Source organism: Zonotrichia albicollis, chromosome 14 (assembly GCF_047830755.1).
Source record: "Zonotrichia albicollis isolate bZonAlb1 chromosome 14, bZonAlb1.hap1, whole genome shotgun sequence".
Lineage (NCBI taxonomy): Eukaryota > Metazoa > Chordata > Aves > Passeriformes > Passerellidae > Zonotrichia > Zonotrichia albicollis.
The window spans coordinates 17,242,514-17,257,417 of record NC_133832.1 but is presented as its reverse complement, the minus strand read 5'-3'; the positions used below and the strand labels follow the sequence as shown (position 1 = coordinate 17,257,417).

Here is a 14,904-nt window from a genome sequence, read left to right as displayed (position 1 = left end):
ATCATTCTGCCTTGTAGAGCTCTCACTTACACACAGAAAGGCATTGCTGGATTACCAGGACATCCAGTCCTCTGGAAAATAACACATCTTTTACCTTCAAGAGGAAGCAATACTGAAATTCCAAAAATCTGTGGTGTGATTCCCATCATTTATATATCAGGATATTTAATAACCTTCTTTTCACCAACCTGGTCAAGTCCAAGAAGCTTTAACAAACAAGAGAAGATTATTCTGCTGGCTTTTTAATACCACTTACAGGAACTATATTCTTTCTCACACAGCTTGCAAAATTCCAGTTGCCTTCTCACCTAGCTGAAAAGCAGAGAATCCTCTACCTTAAATATCTTATTTTGATCAATATTTTGATTAACGCTGCTCTAAACTTTCAGTAGCACTGCCAGCACGTAGGTGGCTCATTAATCTGGCTGCACAAATCAGCTTTGCAGGACTGAGGGAGCTAAAGCACAAAAAGCCACACGTGTCACAGGGTTTAATGGCAGAGGGGTCTGAAAACCAAAGTGCAGCCCCCTTGCCTGGCTGTGTCTGAAGAGGAAAAAAGTGTTTATTTAGAACAAATGCAGCATTTGAATTCTCAGCATGTAGGAACTAACAGTTTTACTCAGGGCTGCTGTGATTTAAGGAGATTTTTGCCTTGTGTCCCCCTTTTCAGGCTGTTTGGGGACATTATTCACCTGTGATGCTGATACATGTCAGCAGTACATAAACGTGAAGGGGGAATGAGGCAAAATAAAAGGTTTTCACCAGTCTTTACAAAATTTAATGGTGTTCCTCAACAGCTGCTGGAGCTCAGCCCAGCTCAGGTTTTGTGAATCAGCCCATAACACCCAGAGAGGCTTTGCAGTGCAGGGCACAGCCCAGCTGAGCCTCTCGGAGGAGGGATGTGGGTTTGAAAGGCACAATAAAGACTTTTCAAACCGCTGAGCGTGGTTTGTGTGGCACCTGAAAATGTCACCAGGCAATGAAATGCCTGAAATGCTGCCTGGGCCCTGCCAGGGGCGTTGCAAGGCACAGGTTTGGAGCCCTTTCAGCCCAAGGACTAAAGGAACGTGCTTTGAAAAAGAGAAATGGAAAAGAAGGTTAGAATTTTTTACTTTTTTTGGTTTTTGTTGGAGCCTTCTTAAATTACTGCCAGCAGTGTAAAATGGTGTAAAATGGATCAGAGCTACCATCTCAATTTTTAATGAGATAATCTGCAAATGGGAAGATGTTGTGCACATGGTCCAGGTCAGTGCAAAATTGTCCTTATGTGATGTTCTCTTTAGTAAGCTTTAAAGTACCTGAAATAGAGCATCCATTTCCCTGCAAAAGAGAAAGATTTTGTATGAACAGACCCACTTTCACCACTTTCTTTAACTCCAAACTAAACTTTCTTCTTTTGTTCCTGTGCTTGGTTGTGCTGTCACTCCTATAATGAATTCAGTGCTGAATTCCATAGCATTACTAAAGCCTTGCCTTAATTTATTTTGCTTTAGCTCGAGGCCTTAATGTTATTATTAATATTTGATTCTTTATTTTCTCTCTCTCCCTGATTTTCCTCAAAGCCGGTTCTGCTATTTTTCCTCCATTATTTACCCCTAGGCTGAAGGCACATTTCCTACCTTTGTAATTTAGCAGTGGGATATGAACACAGCCAGGTGGAAATTCCTGTGTTGTATTATATAATCCATAAACTTCCATTGCTAACCTATCTAATACAAATAATGGCATTTTGAATATGGAATTCCTTGAATTGCTTGTTTTTAAAGCAAATAAACATAATTTTAAAACTTTGGAAAAAACCTTATTTAGGAAATTATATGATCCACCAGTAGAGTCATTAAGTTTGTTCAATTCTTCAGTCCTGTCAAAAACCTATTAAGTTCCAGTGGGTTCTCCCCAACACATCAATCTTGCCAGGCATCTCTTTTTTAATTACATGGCACAGGCTGTCAGCTTGCAAATGTTGTACAGTAAATTAAATTGTCAGCAATACCCAGTTTCAGGTGATTATTTGTGCTACTGAAGCTGTGCTGCAGAACTGGAAGGGCTTTCTTGGCCACTTTTGGGCACAGCTTTCAATACTTGTAGCTGTGGAAACATTTTTGGGTGGAGAGGAATCAGCTTGTATTCATCAACTACAGACTATTTGCTCTGTTTGAGCAGCCATAAAAGTCGAGGCAATGAGATGCCTCCTGATATTTTTAAGTATCTGAGGTGGATTTCAATGTCTCACTTGTCTCCTTGTACCAAATCAGGTCTGTGAGGGCGTGCAGCTATAGATAAGAAATAATTCAATTCCTAGTAAGCAAAAGCAATCTGTTGAAAAATTGGGATTTTTCTGATGAAAATGCCAGAGAATTGGTCTAGAAGTTATAATGAGAATATGTACTGGGTACTTTTTCATTATCTTTGATCCAAAGCTCTGGGAGCCTCTTCAGAAATATTGAAATGATTTCTTAGGAAAGCAATATTCCCCTATCTTTACTTTCCCATATATAAATTAACTTTATGCTCTCTGTGGCCCTTCTCTCTTTAGAGCAGAGACCAGAGAGCTGATTACCTCAATAATTAATTTGGCCTGACCCTTGTCCATGTGAATCACCCAGAAGGAAATACACTGGGACAGAAAATATATTGACTATTCCAAGAAATGTCCTTGCTCCAACCAGAGCCACAGGCCAAAATCTCCATTCTGTTCCCAGGCAGGATACACCCCTGAGCAGAATAATCCTCAAAATAAAGGAATGTAATATTTCTGTCTCATCTCACACTCTGATCATGGCAAGGATGACTTCAGTGAGAGGTTTCAGGGCAGGATTTTTGATTTACTGGAAAATAATGCCATGGACCAGAATAGTTTGGTGCAACTGTTCTGCTACTTGTATTTTGTTCTTAAAATAAGCTACTCAAAGAATTGTGCATCGTTTTCTTTGCCTCATAGATTTTGTATTTCAGAAAATTTTGTTGCCAATTAATTCATCTGGGTAAATATCTATCCTGATAAAAGCTACAGGTTTTTAGTGAAAAGGCAGAATGTTGTGTAAGGCTGTGGGGGTGCTTTCAGAAATGGCTGATGCCAAAGGAAAACGCAATTCTGTAAAAAGCCTGATTTAAAGTCAGTCTGAGCTGCGAGAGGGCAGAAACTCAAAGGTTTTGTGTTTTCATCAAGGGCTGAACTCGTAGATAATAGCTGTAGGTAGATATTTCAGGTAGATAATAACTATATTAGGGATAGATAAGCGATTTTGTGGTGCATTTTTATTGTCTTAAGATCAAGACCACCAAAATAATATGGGCTATTTTTTGTGTTTTTACTAAAAAAGTTACCCCAGATTCTACTTTCTTGTTAAACTTGTAACACAGAATATCCAAAGCTGGAAGATGCTTCTTTCCTTTTGGAAATGTGTCTCTCTGCAGCACTTACACTGTGTATAATTTATTTATAAAAAATATGTATATTTATATAAATATTTATATAATAAATATATCTAATAATTTTATATGTAATTATTTATATTATATATAATTATATGTAGTATATATTTTATATATATATTTATTATATTTCATATATTAATTATATATTATATAATTATTATAAATCTTTATATAATAATATTTATGTATAATGTTTATATATAAATATGTCATTGCTATATATTATCAGCGAGATGTTGGCAGCTGATTGCATCACTCATGGGAGAATTTTCAAAACTGCCACAATTTTAGTCCTGTTATGGGATAGGATGAAGAGATTTTGGATCCTAAATCCGAGAATGAAACTGGCAAAATTTCTACTGATCTGTTCTCTGGAGTTAATGTCTGAAATTTCACCACAGGCACATTTTTCTTGGACTCCAGATTATTTTCTAGGACTTTTTCATAGAATGATGGAACATCCTCAGTCGGAAGGGAGCCACAAGGAGCATCCAGTCCTACACAGACACCCCAACCATCCCCCTGTGCCCTGATACCCAAACCCTCCTGGAGCTCTGGGGCTGCTCGGGGTTGTTCCCATTCCCTGGGAGCCTGGGCAGTGCCCAGCACCCTCTGGGGGAAGAACCTTTTCCTAAGATCCATCCTGAGCCTCACAGAGACCAAAAAGGACCCTGTCTATACAGTTACCCAATTTCCTAAAACACTCAAGCCTAAATCTCACTATCTTTGGAAATTTTGGAATAACTTCACCAGTTTTGCTGAACATTTCCAGTCTGCTCAACCATGACAGTGCCCACTCACGCTTGGAATTGTTTTTTTCATGTGATGTGTTTCAGTAGGATTTCCCGAGGTTGTAAGAGATGCTGTGAGAGGAGAGGTGGGAATAATTGACTTTGCCCTGTTAATCTGCTCTTAAAACTTCCCTGGTTCTGAGCATCCCAGGGCAAAACCAGTCACAAACTCTTCCCCCAAGGTCCTGAAAAATCACCAGAGATGGGGAAAGGGGGATGGATGGAGAAGGGAAGCCATGGGTGGCAGAGCCAAACATCTTCAAACATTTCTTCCTCATTTTTACACACTCAGAATCTGCCAGTAACCATTGGAACCTGTGAGCACCACTCTGTCGCTGGGATTCATGAGAGCCTAAAGTATTTACAGAGGTTTTAAAGACAGGCTCATTTCTTTAAATCACTGCAAACAATGTGTCTTTAACAGTCCTCTGCTGTGTTCTGGTGCGTGAGGAACATTATCCTTGAACTTTCCCCCAAGGACCCCGGAGAGCTGCTAAAATCCGCTCACAATGAGCACATGTGCAGATGTGCAGACACAGAATGAGTGGAAGTACAAACAGGACCCCTGTGCACAGCAGAGCGCACTCAGAGGCAGGGAGGGTGATGATTCAGGTACTTTAAAAGAGTTTTTAATGGCCAGTGAAGGAGGTTGTTTGCTTTAGGAAAGTACATACAATAATAATGCACGCACTCAGTGCAGAAAGAGAGGAGGCAAAGCAATTATTCTGCTCTTGGTTGAGGTTATTTGGATAATGAACCACCTAGAAACGTGGTATTTTGCCAAGATCCTTGTTTAAAATACTTTGTCAGGCAATCTGAACTGTAACTTATACATGAATCAGCCCTGATGTGCTTCATTATTTTTTTCCCTCATTATGTTGCTTTTGCAGCAAACAGATCTCAGACTTTAGGGGGGAGTTTTATATACCCCAATATGAAATTGCTAAAGGAAACTTCCTCCTATTTCTTGGGGTTTCACCCTCCATGTAGTGACTAAATTGAATTTATAACAACAAGGCCACGGTGCTGGAGGATTTGCTGAGCAGAGCAAAGGTGAGGCACAGGCAGGGCACTCATGGAAAAGGGAAATGTGCAAAAGTCTGGGCAGGGAATTCTGCTCTGCTGCTGCCCTGCCAGCTGACATAGGGTTTATTATAATATATATATATATATTTATTTTTATTTATTTATTAATAATAGGGATTATTGCATTGCTTGGCAGTGAACACTGGGAAAGAGCCACAGAAATGTCCCTCACTGAGAGGCTTTGGAAGATGCTGAGGATATTTCTTATCTGAGGTGCCAGTGATTGTTCAGCTGCATCTCTCATTTTGAGCTGGTTCTAAGTGTGGATGCTTTTTGAAGACTGAGTGGAAAGAGATTCACATTCCTTGGAAAAAAACCAAGGAATATATATTGTATTGTATATTGTATTATATATTGTATTTCCTGGCATTCTCTCATATGTAATAGAATGTTTGAGTTGATGCAGATTTTTGGGGGTTTTTTGATTGTAATGTAGTTTAAATATATTGGGAACTTTGAGCTGAGAATTGGAAACCCAAATTCAAAAGCTCTAAGAATTGGAATATAATGATAAAATTGTGCCATCAGTGCAGTTTGTGAATGACATTCAAGCTCCATTATAAAATTAACTCCTTTCTGTATTAATAAACCCTCTTTGATAGGTCCAGGGTTTTTTCACACTGCCATAAATTTCATAAAATTAAAGCAACTATTTCTCCTGCTCAGAGCTTCCAGGGGAAAAAAAAAATTAGTTATTGGGAAACTTCTGATTTGAGTTCTGCTGAGGTTCCAGGGGCACAGGGCGGTGACCAAAGGTGCTTTTGAAAACCCTCAGTAACAGAACTGCCTTTTAAACTCTGCTGCTTCCCTCAGAAATGGCATTCTTCTCTTCTGCATGCTTGACTAGAGGTATATAAATATTGCATGCTTGATTTTAAGCCAGGCAAATTCACAGTGGAAATGCAGCATTTTAGTAGAAGAGAAGCCAATGCTGAGGTCAGAACAGCTGGAGTACCAGCTCTGGAAGTAAATGCCACAGCAAGAACTGCCTTCTTCCATGTGGGATGGATTGATTTCCCCCCTTTTCCCCCGCCCCCTTTTTTTCCCCCGCCCCCTTTTTTTCCCCCGCCCCCTTTTTTCCCCCGCCCCCTTTTTTCCCCCCGCCCCCTTTTTTCCCCCCGCCCCCTTTTTTCCCCCCGCCCCCTTTTTTCCCCCCGCCCCCTTTATTTCCCCGCCCCCTTTATTTCCCCGCCCCCTTTATTTCCCCGCCCCCTTTATTTCCCCGCCCCCTTTATTCCCCCCGCCCCCTTTTTTTTCCCCCGCCCCCTTTTTTTTCCCCCGCCCCCTTATTTTTTCTCCCGCCCCCTTTTTTTTCTCCCGCCCCCTTTTTTTTCTCCCGCCCCCTTTTTTTTCTCCCGCCCCCTTTTTTTCCCCGCCCCCTTTTTTTCCCCGCCCCCTTTTTTTCCCCGCCCCCTTTTTTCCCCGCCCCCTTTTTTCCCCGCCCCCTTTTTTTCCCCGCCCCCTTTTTTCCCCGCCCCCTTTTTTCCCCGCCCCCTTTTTTCCCCGCCCCCTTTTTCCCCGCCCCCTTTTTCCCCGCCCCCTTTTCCCCGCCCCCTTTTCCCCGCCCCCTTTTTCCCCGCCCCCTTTTTTTCCCCGCCCCCTTTTTTTCCCCGCCCCCTTTTTTTCCCCGCCCCCTTTTTTTCCCCGCCCCCTTTTTTCCCCGCCCCCTTTTTTTCCCCGCCCCCTTTTTTCCCCGCCCCCTTTTTTTCCCCGCCCCCTTTTTTTCCCGCCCCTTTTTTTCCCCGCCCCCTTTTTTTCCCCGCCCCCTTTTTTTCCCCGCCCCCTTTTTTTCCCCGCCCCCTTTTTTTCCCCGCCCCCTTTTTTTCCCCGCCCCCTTTTTTTCCCCGCCCCCTTTTTTTCCCCGCCCCCTTTTTTCCCCCGCCCCCTTTTTTCCCCCGCCCCCTTTTTTCCCCCGCCCCCTTTTTTCCCCCGCCCCTTTTTTCCCCCGCCCCTTTTTTCCCCCGCCCCTTTTTTCCCCCGCCCCTTTTTTCCCCCGCCCCCTTTTTTCCCCCGCCCCCTTTTTTCCCCCGCCCCCTTTTTTCCCCCGCCCCCTTTTTTCCCCCGCCCCTTTTTTCCCCCGCCCCTTTTTTCCCCCGCCCCCCTTTTTTTTTCCCCGCCCCCTTTTTTTCCCCCACCCCCTTTTTTTTTGGCTCTCGATTGGTTTTTTTGCCCCCGTTTTTTTCCCCCCGTTTTTTTTTTGTCTCGTTTTTGGCCCCGATTTTTTTTTTGCCTCGATTTTTTTTTTGCCCCGATTTTTTTTTGCCCCTTTTTTTTTTTTTTTTTTTTGTTTTTTTGGGGGTTTTTTTGCCTTGTTGGTTTTGGGGTTTTTTTTGCCTCGTTTTTTTTTCCCCCCCGGTTTTTTTTCTCCCCGGTTCTTTTTCCCCTTTTTTCCCCCCCTTTTTTTCCCTTTTTCCCCTCTTTTTTTCTTTCTTTCCTTTTTGGTTTTTTTTGAGAGCAACATGGCGGCACGTTTGCTTTTATTTAATAAGAGCTTAGAGATTTTTTGGAAAAGGACCTTGGTTTGAGCTCAGCTTTTAAACTTGAGCTCCAGAATTTGGCAGCAGGCAGGGATGTTGCTGTGGCAACCCATTTATCTGAGGCTGTGCTACTGAATCTGCTGCCAGCTCGCCCTGAGCTGAGCGCTGCAGGCACCCTCAGAGCCATTCAATGCTCTGTCCTGGAACAGTTCAGCAAACCCTGCCAAAAATAGCCAAAAATACCCTGGGACTGGAAGACACCAGCACCAATCGGGGAAAAGTGGGGAGAAAAGTTTCCCTTTAGGGGTGAATGGATGCTCTAAATCTTGGTGGTGAGTTTGCACCCTCCTGGTTAAACCATTGGTGTTTTCTGGTGAGCAGAGTTGGCTCACAGACATTTTCAGTGTGATTGCGTCTGGTTCTGGAATTCAGGATGGGTTCTCTTCCTTCTCCTGCCCTGGGTGGGGCTGGAAGGGTCCTTGAGGAAGAGCTCCAGATCCATCTCAGGGTGCCAAAAGAGCGGGGAGATGTTCTGTGAGCCCCACAGTGCTGCTCCTGCCCGGTTCTGTTTGCAAAATCAGCCAGCTGGTTGCAGTGAAGCATCCTCAGTCCAGCCAATTTTTAATATCTGCACTCCTCAGCATCATCTGTTCGTTCTTCCTTTTTTATTCACTAACAAGCACTGTACTGGTCAACAAAAAAACACCCAAAACTCTAAAAATATAGAATTAGTTACGTTAATTGTGCTCATACCCTCACACACAAAACTTGAGGACAGCTTTCTGTGTATGTTTGTTATTGCTTGGGAAATTTTCATCTCAGTTTTGGCATCCTGCTCTCCAGACTCCTGAGAAGTTAACCCAAACACCTCCCTGCTCTGCATCACTCTGACTGCTTCCTAAACTCTTGCTTTGTGTTTAGATACTTGTACTGTGATACACTTGTCAAAATGTTCTCAGAAAATAAGCCCCAACTAGAAATGCCTGTCAAATAATGCAAAACTGACAGGTTTAGTCAAATTAATGATGACTGATACCATTTGCCACAAGCATCAAAGCTTCCAATAACATTTTCTTCCTGGCAACAGGCAAAAATATTTTTTTTAGTTGAATTACTTTTTTTCCATTTGGCGGTACAAAATGAACAAGGTTAACTTTGTATTTACAATAATTCTTTGTAATTTATTTCATTATCTAGCTAAATGTGGTTCTGTTTAAAAAAATACCACACCCTACATGGCATGAAATTTTCTATTCTACTCCTGACAAGCTGAAATATATATATTTATAATTTATATTATATAATGTGTGTATTAATGCATTATGCATAAGATCCATAGTTTCATATAAGTTTATATCTAAAAAATTTCATATTTTAAAGTAACTTTGTGGGTGATTTGTAGGTGGAGGAATAGTATTGGGAATTTATCTTTCAAACCCAGCACAAGATTACAGCTCAAGGCTCAGGGAGGGCTGTGCTCTGTGGCTGAGGCTGGGGCACAGGAGACCCCAAACAGGAATTGCTGCAGAATTCCTGCTGGCTTCCAGGTTGATTCTGATGTAAAGGAATTGTGGTAGTGCAAGAGATAGGAAATTTCATTGGATTTCACATTTTTAAACAGTTTCAAACAAATGAAATGTGAATCCCACCTGAAGTTCATTCTACATTGAGGCTACAAACCTTAGTCATGAGCACTCCTTGCAAAAATTGGAATATTTTCTCTGAGTAACTGAAGAGCAAATATGTTCAATGTAGTTAAATTAGGTTTAGATCTTTGTGCAGGAAAAATGATAATGGGGGGGAAGTTTTGTTTGTTTTGGGTGGTTTTGTTTTTCAATTCTGTTCTGGAAGAGACCATGAAAATAGACCTTGATAGAGCCCCAAAGCACAGAGCTGAGGAGAGGAGACTAATGCCCTGTGTGCTGAAGGATTGTGAGCCTGCTGGCTCAAAATGAAATATTGAACTGGAAGTTCCAATCTCTGTGAGGGGTTCGGATTTGGGCAGGAGCACCCTGGAGCCAGAGATCCCAGGGAACACATCCATCCCATTCCATCCCATCCATTCCATCCCATCCATTCCATCCCATCCATTCCATCCCATCCATTCCATCCCATCCATTCCATCCCATCCATTCCATCCCATCCATTCCATCCCATCCATTCCATCCCATCCATTCCATCCCATCCATTCCATCCCATCCATCCCATCCATCCCATCCCATCCATCCCAAGGCATTCCCAGTGAGGGGCTCAGCCACAGAGCCAGGGCAGCTCCTGCTCTCCCAGGGAAGCTCCTTGCACTGAGGAAAGCAGCCAAAAACAGGAGCCAAGGGCTGGCATGTTATAAATTGCACTGCTCAGATCAGCCTTTCTTGGGTTGTTTTTCCCCTTTTTTAAGCATAATTTTCCTGATGTTTGCTGGAGTGGCTCACCTGCCAGCTACAAGCTGTTCCATCAGAGTTTTTTGTTTGTGCTTGTTAGCAGAGTGGATTTATGGATCCCCCTGGCTCCACTGGGGATCTAAGGGAGGGCAACAGTCCATGGTAAGCTTGTCTCCCTTTAGCCCCTCTGAAGAGAGAGGGGTTTTGTCTTAAACAGGATTATCATACACCAGAATCCACGGAAAAATAAATGGAATTGCTGTCCCATGAGAGCCAAAACACACCTGCCAAATTCATAGTAAGTTTCGTGCATGTGTGGTAAAGTAGAATGTAAACCCCATCAGCTGGTTTATCCTTTCAAATTCACAATTTCAGCTCCTGCAGCACCTCCAGGAGCTCTGGATCCATACCCAGGGCACAGCTGGGAGAGAGGGGAGAGGAAAGAAAAGGAAAGGATAAAGGAAAAGGATAAAGGAAAAGGAAAAGGATAAAGGAAAAGGATAAAGGAAAAGGATAAAGGAAAAGGATAAAGGATAAAGGATAAAGGAAAAGGATAAAGGATAAAGGATAAAGGAAAAGGATAAAGGAAAAGGATAAAGGAAAAGGATAAAGGAAAAGGATAAAGGAAAAGGATAAAGGATAAAGGAAAAGGATAAAGGATAAAGGATAAAGGATAAAGGAAAAGGATAAAGGAAAAGGATAAAGGAAAAGGATAAAGGGAAAGGATAAAGGAAAAGGATAAAGGAAAAGGAAAGAAAGGGAAAGGATAAAGGGAAAGGATAAAGGGAAAGGATAAAGGAAAAGGAAAGAAAGGAAAAGGATAAAGGGAAAGGATAAAGGGAAAGGATAAAGGAAAAGGAAAGAAAGGAAAAGGATAAAGGGAAAGGATAAAGGAAAAGGAAAGAAAGGAAAAGGATAAAGGGAAAGGATAAAGGAAAAGGAAAGAAAGGGAAAGGATAAAGGAAAAGGATAAAGGAAAAGGAAAGAAAGGGAAAGGATAAAGGAAAAGGATAAAGGAAAAGGAAAGAAAGGGAAAGGATAAAGGAAAAAGATAAAGGAAAAGGAAAGAAAGGGAAAGGATAAAGGAAAAGGATAAAGGAAAAGGAAAGAAAGGGAAAGGATAAAGGAAAAGGATAAAGGAAAAGGAAAGAAAGGGAAAGGATAAAGGAAAAGGATAAAGGAAAAGGAAAGAAAGGGAAAGGATAAAGGGAAAGGATAAAGGGAAAGGATAAAGGGAAAGGATAAAGGGAAAGGAAAGAAAGGGAAAGGATAAAGGAAAAGGAAAGAAAGGGAAAGGATAAAGGAAAAGGATAAAGGAAAAGGATAAAGGAAAAGGAAAGAAAGGAAAAGGATAAAGGGAAAGGATAAAGGAAAAGGATAAAGGAAAAGAAAGGAAAGGAAAAAGATAAAGGAAGGGGAAAGGAAAAGTCATCTCCATGATTGCCAAGGAGAATAGATCTTTCTCTCTGCACCGGGGTTGAGTAAATTCCTGTCCTCCACACAGCCCCTCCATCCATGGGATCAGGCTCACAGAGCTGGGTCCTGTGGTCATGCACTGATTTGTCCCATTCCTCACCTGGCAGCTCCTTGATTTTTGATAAACAGGATGGAATTTTGCTGTTTCCCAGCTGAGCTGGGCCATGTCTGACACAGGAAGGTTTTCAGACGCTGTAACAGGTTTTAGAGGAGAAAAAGGCTGAGGAAAACCTTCCCCTTGCACACTAAAGCAGGTGGATTGTGTCTTGTATAACACTTGCATTTCATTCTTTGAATAAATTAATGTTTTAAAGCAAATGCCCAAGGATATTGCAATTATTTTTGCAATTCATACATTTATTCAATGCCTATCAGAAAAGCTCCTGTTGAAGACAGGAGGTAATCTGGGGTAAATGTCAATTACTGCTGGGTTCTGTAGGGTCTACAGTGGATGCATTTGTAAGACATTTTAATATTTAACATTTGAAAACTTTGCCTGCCAGATTTTTAATGATGCTGCTACTGGTTCAGCTGTTTTCGTGTCTTCAAAAATTAAAAACATTTCAATATTTAAAATAACTGTGCTGCTCTTTTCAAGGCATATGTTCCTGCATATGTTTGTAGCTCTGCTTTTCTGAATGTGTAAGATCCTTTGGCATATATTGGTATTTCATTCTGAACCTGGGGGAATTAATGTTTAGAGTCACTGTTTGAATTCATTTTAGGTTTGATTGTTAAGAGCTCCTCTGGGAGTCAGGGAAGGAATCCCAAGGAGGTAAAAATGGAAACAAAAGTAGGAGAAGAAAGAAAGGCAGATGGTGGCAACAATGGCTTAGCTTTTTTTAGATCATTTATTTAGTACAAAGGAGACTGCCTTAGAAATCCTTTATACACTCCATATTCATTTCCAGTGAGAGAAATACCATATTTTCATATTCAAAATTCATTTTGAGCCATGAAATTAAGCTAATAAAAACCCCTGAATTAATTAGTGCAGCCAAAACCCCCTCTCATGGTCTTCTAAAGGCCTGAGCTTCTCAAATGAACCTGCAAATTAAACTCAGAGCTATTCTGCTCCAGCAGAAAGTTGGTGGTGCCTTTGAGAGATCTCAGATTATTTTTATTAATTTATTTCTTTGTTTTCTGTGCCTTGCTATTCAGTTTATTCTCTTTCTGTGTTTGAAATATGTGGGTTTTTCTTTCCCAAAGGAGCAATAGTTAACAGGCTCAGAGAGGAATAAACTCAGAGTGTCTGATGGTGAAGTTGTAAGTGCAGAATGAACTGGTTTGGTTTTCCCCTGGCTCCAGTTTTCTGTCACCTGCTCAGTTTTGGTCAGCAGTACTAAATCAAAAGTTAACCACGCCCCATTTGACAAAAAACAAATTATCAGTACACTTAATATTACCACACTATTTTCCAAGCAACCTGTCATGGAATCACTGCTCTGAAGAAAAAGTGCCCTGTATTTATTTCAGCAGGGATTTTTTTCTTTTCAAGTCTCTCCAGAGCAGAATTAAAATTTAGCACATGCACATTGAGCAAAAATATTTTCTTGTCATTGTGTCACTCAACATTCCTTCTCTGTTAGCCATGAAATATTTTTTTCCAAGTCACATCTCTAGATAAAAGGGAAAATCTCAGATATCTTTTAACATTCAGAAAACAGATTTCAGCGTTATTTTTGCATTAAATGAATTAATTTCATTTTCAACATCTATATTCTGACAGGCAGAAAGTTGAAGTTTTTTGGGTTACCTTTTTCCCCAGCTTCTGCCTGTTCAACCAAAGGAACTCATTCCTGAAGCTGATCTAGAGTGGGAATCAATACAAATCATGTCCATTTCCTATTAAATGTGTTATTCTGGCTGAGGAATATTTTCATCTCCAGATCACAGCAGAAATAATTAAAACTCAAGGCATTAATTATACTTTAATTAAACCCAACCATATTTCATAGGATTGTTTTGGCAGTATGAGGAAGAGTCTGTGTCCTCAGCAGCTTGTGAGGTGCTTATGACAAATCATAAAGTCACTGAAGCCAAGGAGAATTGTTCCAGTCAATTAGTGTGTCTGTGAAGGGGGAAAAATATAGTGGTATTTGAGACTTTTCCAGACTTTTCCAGAACATTAAATTGGTTCTTTTTTCTCTCCATGCAGTTTTAAGTCCATTGGTTTTGGTTTTGCCAGTAATTCTATTGACCTGTTAGGTTATAATGGCACATCCACTGCTCTGTTAATTGAGATTTCTGTGAATGACATGGCTCAAAGTGCTGCTTCTCTGTCTGAGAAAATGAGTTTAAAAGCAGAGAATGTGCTAAAGCTTCTGGCAAACAATTCTTTGAAATTCAGTGGGCCTCTAGGTTTTTCTCCTTTGTCTTTATTGTTTTCTTCCTAAATACTTTTATACTCAAATGTATACGTGATCTACAAATGTGTGTGATTTTGTGATTAGAATTGAAATTATAAGTTGCTTTATAGCCTGAAAAATATTAGTTATCAGGATTTTTTGGAGGGAGAAGGGGTTTTTGGTTATTTGGGGTTTGGGGAGGATTTTTTTTTTTAACAGAATGTAGGCAGTTGTTAACTGCAAAGCTTTTTTATTATTGTGGGTCACATTGCACAGCAGACAGGCAATTTTCTGTGATTGGGATGTGAGCAAGGAGGTTCAGCAGCTTCACACTCCTTAGCTCCATGGTTTAAGCCTACAGCTTGGTGAGAAAAAGACATAAAAATATGAATTAACTGCTTGGATTTGTACTCTCTTTAATTGGTTTTGATCTTTGTTTTCTAAAGCCTCCTGCTCTCGTTGCTGCACAAACAGCACTGGGCACAGGGAGCACCCCTGGCTGGGGCTGCTGAGGATCTTGGGCAGCAGTGCAGCATTTTCCATCTTTTCCACAGGGTTTATTAATTGTAGGCAAGAGCTGGGATCTGGCAGCTATCTGACTTCTCCCTCTACTGAAATTAGTGACGTGAGTAATTAATACTCATGGGACTGCTCAAGGCAGGGGCTTCTGCACAGCAAAGAAATTCAATGTTACTGAGGCAAACAGTGAAATGCACAGGTGATAAAAATGTGTGAAGTGTGCAAAGCATTGACAAGGCATTGATCAGGTCATGCTTGAAAATCTGAGTTGGAGGAATGTATTTAACTTCAGTAAATAGGAATGTGTCTGTGTTTGAATCAGCATGGAGCTGTTGGGGTATGTCCAGCAAATCTCACATCTCATATTTCTCTGTCTGTGTGGTGCCAG

General features: G+C 41.1%; 1 long non-coding RNA gene across 16 annotated transcripts in view; it reads left to right on the top strand.

Moving 5' to 3' along the window:
• The first annotated feature begins 838 nt into the window (after positions 1-838).
• Positions 839-14,904, top strand: part of LOC102070473 (uncharacterized) — a 131,043-nt gene continuing 116,977 nt past the window's right edge. For 12 of the 16 annotated variants that reach the window (XR_012582607.1, XR_012582597.1, XR_012582603.1 and 9 more), the window contains exon 1: positions 839-1,097. This is a non-coding gene — a long non-coding RNA (uncharacterized LOC102070473). The other 4 variants (XR_012582606.1, XR_012582604.1, XR_012582596.1 and 1 more) reach the window with 2 other exon arrangements.